Source organism: Excalfactoria chinensis, unplaced genomic scaffold (assembly GCF_039878825.1).
Source record: "Excalfactoria chinensis isolate bCotChi1 unplaced genomic scaffold, bCotChi1.hap2 Scaffold_1008, whole genome shotgun sequence".
NCBI classification, from domain to species: Eukaryota; Metazoa; Chordata; class Aves; order Galliformes; family Phasianidae; genus Excalfactoria; species Excalfactoria chinensis.
The window spans coordinates 1957-8603 of NW_027315583.1; the positions used below are offsets into that span (position 1 = coordinate 1957).

The 6647-nt window shown below is 53.2% G+C and overlaps 1 pseudogene; it reads left to right on the plus strand.

Annotated features, from left to right (window-relative positions):
- The first annotated feature begins 301 nt into the window (after window positions 1-301).
- On the plus strand, window positions 302-3726 carry LOC140264774 (uncharacterized; annotated as a pseudogene).
- Window positions 3727-6647: the final 2921 nt, after the last annotated feature.

A 6647-nucleotide genomic window follows, 5' to 3' on the forward strand; every position in this document is an offset into this window, starting at 1 on the left:
ATGGAGGGTGAAGCCTTGACTTCATCCCATACCAGTATGGACCCAATGGTGGTCGAGGCCTTGACTTCATCCCATACCAGTATGGACCCAATGGTGGTCGAGGCCTTCATCCCATACCAGTATGGACCCAATGGTGGTTGAGGCCTTGACTTCATCCCATACCAGTATGGACCCAATGGTGGTCGAGGCCTTGTCTCCATCCCATACCAGTATGGACCCAATGGTGGTCGAGGCCTTGTCTCCATCCCATACCAGTATGGACCCAATGGTGGTCGAGGCCTTGTCTCCATCCCATACCAGTATGGACCCAATGGTGGTCGAGGCCTTGTCTCCATCCCATACCAGTATGGACCCAATGGTGGTCAAGGCCTTCATCCCATACCAGTATGGACCCAATGGTGGTCAAGGCCTTGTCTTCATCCCATACCAGTATGGACCCAATGGAGGTCGAGGCCTTGTCTCCATCCCATACCAGTATGGACCCAATGATGATGGTGGGATTTGGGATTGTTTGAGGCCTTGTCTCCGTCCCCATTGACCCCAATGATGATGGTGGGATTGTTTGAGGCCTTGTCTCCATCCCCATTGACCCCAATGATGATGGTGGGATTGTTTGAGGCCTTGTCTTCCTCCCCATTGACCCCAATGATGATGGTGGGACTTGGGCCATCTCCCCCCTTGGTAGAGCCCATAGCAATGTGGTTTTATAGGATCGTGTTGATGCCCCACAAGGACCATCACCCAAATTCCCTCTTCCTTCCCACCAGCAGCTCCCACCATCCTGGAGCCGGAGGATCCATTGTGACACCCCCAGACCCCCCAATCACCCCCCAACGTGACCCAACCAACAGGACCCCCCCCCCACCCCGATATCCACCACCGCCATAGAAACACCCCAAAGGATCCCACCTCCTTCCCACCACCCCGAAGCCCAACGGGGCCCACATTACAACCAGCGTCGCGCAGCGAGCAGCGTCCCTACCCCTGCAACGAATGCGGGAAGACCTTTGGCCGCTTGACCCACTTGAAGAGCCACCATTTCCGGGACCCACAGCGGGTTGAAACCCTACGGCTGTACGTCCTGCGGCAAGAGCTTCGGCCACCTCTCCACCCTCACCACCCACCAGCGGCTGCACACCGGCGAGCGGCCCTACGGCTGTGGGGGCGTGCGGGAAGAGCTTCACCAACCCGTCGGACCTCAACAAGCACCAACGGTCCCATACGGGAGAGAGGCCTTACCCTTGTACGGCCTGCGGGAAGCGCTTCAGCCAGCAATCCAACCTCACCATGCACCGCCGCAGCCACACGAGGAGCGGCCCTACCCTTGTGGGGCCTGCGGGAAGAGCTTCAGTATCTGGCCGACCTGACGGTGCATCGGCGCTCGCACACGGGGAGAGGCCGTTCCCTTGTGTTCAATGCGGGAAGGGCTTCAGCAATAAGTCCTCCCTCGCACGGCACGCCAGGATCCACGCACGGGCGGCCGCCGGGATAAGTGAGGGGGGTGGGAGAAGTGGGGGGAGATGGGGGAGGGGAGGAAGGCGGGGAGGGAATCGGACAGGGATTGTCATTGGGGTTGTAGAATAGATGGGGGTGAAGAGATGATGGTTGGTGGCCTCCAAGAGCTTCCAACGATGGTTGGTGGTCTCTTAAGAGATTTTAAGGATGGTTGGTGGTCTCTAAGAGCTTCCAACGATGGTTGGTGGCTTCCAAGAGCTTCCAAGAGCTTCCAAGAGCTTCCAAGGGTGGTTGGTGGTCTCTGGATGGTTGGTGGTCTCTAAGAGCTTATAGGGATGGTTGGTGGCCTCCAAGAGCTTCTAAGGATGGTTGGTGTCTCTAAGAGCTTCTAAGGATGGTTGGTGGTCTCCAAGAGCTTATAGGATGGTTGGTGGTCTCTAAGAGCTTATAGGGATGGTTGGTGGTCTCTAAGTGCTTATAGGGATGGTTGGTGGCCTCAAGAGCTTCTAAGGATGGTTGGTGGTCTCTAGGAGCTTATAGGGATGGTTGGTGGTCTCTAACACCTTCTAAGGATGGTTGGTGGTCTCTATGAGCTTCCAACGATGGTTGGTGGTCTCTGAGAGCTTCCAAGGATGGTTGGTGGTCTCCAAGAGCTCCTAACAATGGTTGGTGGTCTCTAAGAGCTCCCAACGATGATTGGTGGTCTCTAACACTTATAGGGATGGTTGGTGGTCTCTAAGAGCTTATAGGGATGGTTGGTGGTCTCTAAGAGCTCCCAAGGATGGTTGGTGGTCTCTAAGAGCTTATAGGGAGGGCTGATGGTCTCTAAGAGCTTATAAGGATGGTTGGTGGTCTCTAAGAGCTTCCAACGATGGTTGGTGGTCTCTAAGAGCTTCAAGGGTGGTTGGTGGTCTCTAAGAGCTTATAAGGATGGTTGGTGGTCTCTAATTGCTTCTAAGGATGGTTGGTGTCTCTAAGATCTCCTAACGATGGTTGATGGTCTCTAAGAGCTTATAGGGATTGTTGGTGGTCTCTAAGAGCTTATAGGGATGGTTGGTGGTCTCCAGAGCTTCCAACGATGGTTGGTGGTCTCTACACTTATAGGGATGGTTGGTGGTCTCTAAGAGCTCCCAATGATGGTTGGTGGTTTCTAAGAGCTTGTAGGGATGGTTGGTGGTCTCTAACGGCTTCTAAGGTTGGTTGGTGGTCTCTAAGAGCTTATAGGGATGGTTGGTGGTCTCTAAGAGTTTATAGGGATGGTTGGTGGTCTCTAAGAGCTCCTAACAATGGTTGGTGGTCTCTAATGGCTTCTAGGGATGGTTGGTGGTCTCTAAGAGCTTCTTAGGTTGGTTGGTGGTCTCTAAGAGCTCCTAACAATGGTTGGTGGTCTCTAACAGCTTATAGGGATGGTTGGTGGTCTCTGGATGGTTGGTGGTCTCTAAGAGCTCCCAAGGATGGTTGGTGGCCTCCAAGAGCTTCCAAGAGCTTCCAAGGATGGTTGGTGGTCTCTAAGAGCTTCTAACGATGGTTGGTGGTCTCTAAGAGCTTATAGGGATGGTTGGTGGTCTCTAACGGCTTCTAAGGATGGTTGGTGGTCTCTGGATGGTTGGTGGTCTCTAACAACTTCTAGGGATGGTTGGTGGTCTCCAAGAGCTCCCAAGGATGAAGGTGGCAAACAACTGATGGTTGATGTCTTCTACGAGCCTGGTGGCTCCAGGACTCGATTCTTCGACCCCAAAGGAGATTCCAGACTTGATTCTTCCATCCCAAAGGAGACTCAAGGACTCAATTCTTCGATCCAAAAGGAGACTCAAAGACTTGATTCTTCGATCCCAAATGAGACTCAAGGACTTGATTCTTGATCCCAAAAGAGACTCCAGGACTGGAATCTTCCATCCCAAAGAGACTCCAGGACTCGATTCTTCGATCCCAAATGAGACTCAAGGACTTGATTCTTGATCCAAAGGAGACTCAAGGACTCAATTCTTGATCCAAAAGGAGACTCAAAGACTTGATTCTTCGATCCCAAAAGAGACTCCAGGACTGGAATCTTCAATCCCAAAGAGACTCCAGGACTGGAATCTTCAATCCCAAAGGGGACTCAAGGACTTTGATCCCAAAAGAGACTCCAGGACTGGAATCTTCAATCCCAAAGGGGACTCAAGGACTTGACTCTTCGATCCCAAAGGAGACTCCAGGACTCGATTCTTCGACCCCAAAGGAGACTCAAAGACTCAATTCTTTGATCCCAAAGGAGACTCAAAAACTTGATCCTTCGATCCCAAAGGAGACTCCAGGACTGGAATCTTCAATCCCAAAGGGGACTCAAGGACTTTGATCCCAAAAAGAGACTCCAGGACTGGAATCTTCCATCCCAAAGGGGACTCAAGGACTTGATTCTTGATCCCAAAGGAGACTCCAGGAAACTAACTGGAATCTTCCATCCCAAAGCAGACTCCAGTTGAGCATTTCCAGACAAACCCCATTGATTTTTCTCCCCCCTCCCCATAGGATCTGTTCATTGTCAGCCCTGCTGTGGGTCACATCCTCCTCCCCAGGCCTTAATGCTCCAACACCGACCTACCTCATGGACCACTCGACATCCCAGCGCCCCACACCTCCTCTCTATGGGTATCAGTGCCCCACACCTCCTCCCTATGGGTTTCAGTGCCCCACACCTCCCTATGGGTATCAGTGCCCCACACCTCCTCCCTATGGGTTTCAGTGCCCCACACCTCCTCCCTATGGGTTTCAGTGCCCCACACCTCCTCCCTATGGGTTTCAGGGCCCCACACCTTCTCCCTATGGGTTTCAGGGCCCCACACCTTCTCCCTATGGGTATCAGCGCCCCACACCTCCTCCTATGGGTATCAGCGCCCCACACCTCCTCCCTATGGGTTTCAGTGCCCCACACCTTCTCCCTATGGGTTTCAGTGCCCCACACCTTCTCCCTATGGGTTTCAGTGCCCCACACCTCCTCCCTATGGGTTTCAGTGCCCCACACCTTCTCCCTATGGGTTTCAGTGCCCCACACCTCCTCCCTATGGGTTTCAGTGCCCCACACCTCCTCCCTATGGGTTTCAGTGCCCCACACCTTCTCCCTATGGGTTTCAGTGCCCCACACCTCCTCCCTATGGGTTTCAGTGCCCACACCTCCTCCCTATGGGTATCAGCGCCCCACACCTCCTCCATATGGTTTCAGTGCCCCACACCTCCTCCCTATGGGTATCAGTGCCCCACACCTCCTCCCTATGGGTTTCAGTGCCCCACACTTCCTCCCTATGGGTTTCAGTGCCCCACACCTCCTCCCTATGGGTATCAGTGCCCCACACCATCTCCCTATGGGTTTCAGTGCCCCACACCTCCTCCCTATGGGTATCAGCGCCCCACACCTCCTCCCTATGGGTTTCAGTGCCCCACACCTCCTCCCTATGGGTTTCAGTGCCCCACACCTCCTCCCTATGGGTTTCAGCGCCCCACACCTCCTCCCTATTGTGGGTTTCTCCCCCTCCCTGCTGCTGTAACAACAGTTTTACCACCTTCTCTGCGTCCTCCTGTGTTTCTTTTAGCCTCTTTTCGTTGGTTTCGATGGGGATCCTATGGGGAAGCAATGGGATATGAATGGGATCCAATGGGGATCCTATGGGGATACAATGGGGATATAATGGGGACACAGCAGGGATCCTATGGGCATAGAGTGGAGACCCAATGGGGATCCTATGGGGAAGCAATGGGATATGATTGGGACCCAATGGGGATCCTATGGGGAAGCAACGGGGATATGATGGGGACACAACAGGGATACAATGGGGACGCAACACGGATCCTATGGGAATAGAGTGGAGACCCAATGGGATCCTATGGGGAAGCAATGGGAATCCTATGGGGACACAACAGGGATCCTATGGGAATACAGTGGAGACCCAACAGGGATTCTACGGGGAAGTAACTGGGATATGATGGGGACACAACAGGGATCCTATGGGCATAGAGTGGAGACCCAGTGGGGATCCTATGGGAATACAATGGGATATGATTGGGACCCAATGGGGATCCTATGGGAAGCAATGGGGATACAATGGGGACACAACAGGGATCCTGTGGGGAAGCAACAGGGATATGATGGGGACACAACAGGGATATAATGGGGACACAACAGGGATCCTATGGGCATAGAGTGGAGACCCAGTGGGGATCCTATGGGAATACAATGGGATATGACTAGGACCCAATGGGGATCCTATGGGGAAGCAACAGGGATCCTATGGGAATACAGTGGAGACCCAACAGGGATCCTATGGGGAAGCAATGGGATATGATGGGGACACAACAGGGATCCTATGGGGACACAACAGGGATCCTATGGGAATAGAGTGGAGACCCAATGGGGATCCTATGGGAAGCAACGGGGATATGATGGGGACCCAATGGGGATCCTATGGGGATACAATGGGGACACAACAGGGATCCTATGGGAATAGAGTGGAGACCCAATGGGGATCCTATGGGGAAAGAACAGGGATATGATGGGGACACAACAGGGATCTTCAGTATGATGGGCATAGAGTGGAGACCCAGTGGGGTTCCTATGGGGAAGCAATGGGGACACAACATGGATCCTATGGGAATAGAGTGGAGACCAATGGGGATCCTATGGGGAAGCAATGGGGATCCTATGGGGACACAACAGGGATCCTATGGGGACCCAATGGGACACAACAGGGATCCTATGGGGAAGCAATGGGATATGATTGGGATCCAATGGGGATCCTATGGGGATACAATGGGGACACAACACGGATCCTATGGGAATAGAGTGGAGACCCAATGGGGATCCTATGGGGAAGCAATGGGGATCCTATGGGAATAGAGTGAAGGCCCAATAGGGATCCTATGGGGAATCAATGGATATGATTGGGACCCAATGGGGATCCTATGGGGACACAATGGGGACACAACAGGGATCCTATGGGAATAGAGTGGAGACCCAACGGGGATCCTATGGGGAAGCAATGGGGATATGATGGAGACACAACAGGGATCCTATGGGAATAGAGTGGAGACCCAATGGGGATCCTATGGGGAAGCAATTGGGATATGATGGAGACCCAATGGGGATCCTATGGGGATACAATGGGGACACAACATGGATCCTATGGGAATAGAGTGGAGACCCAATGGGGACCCTATGG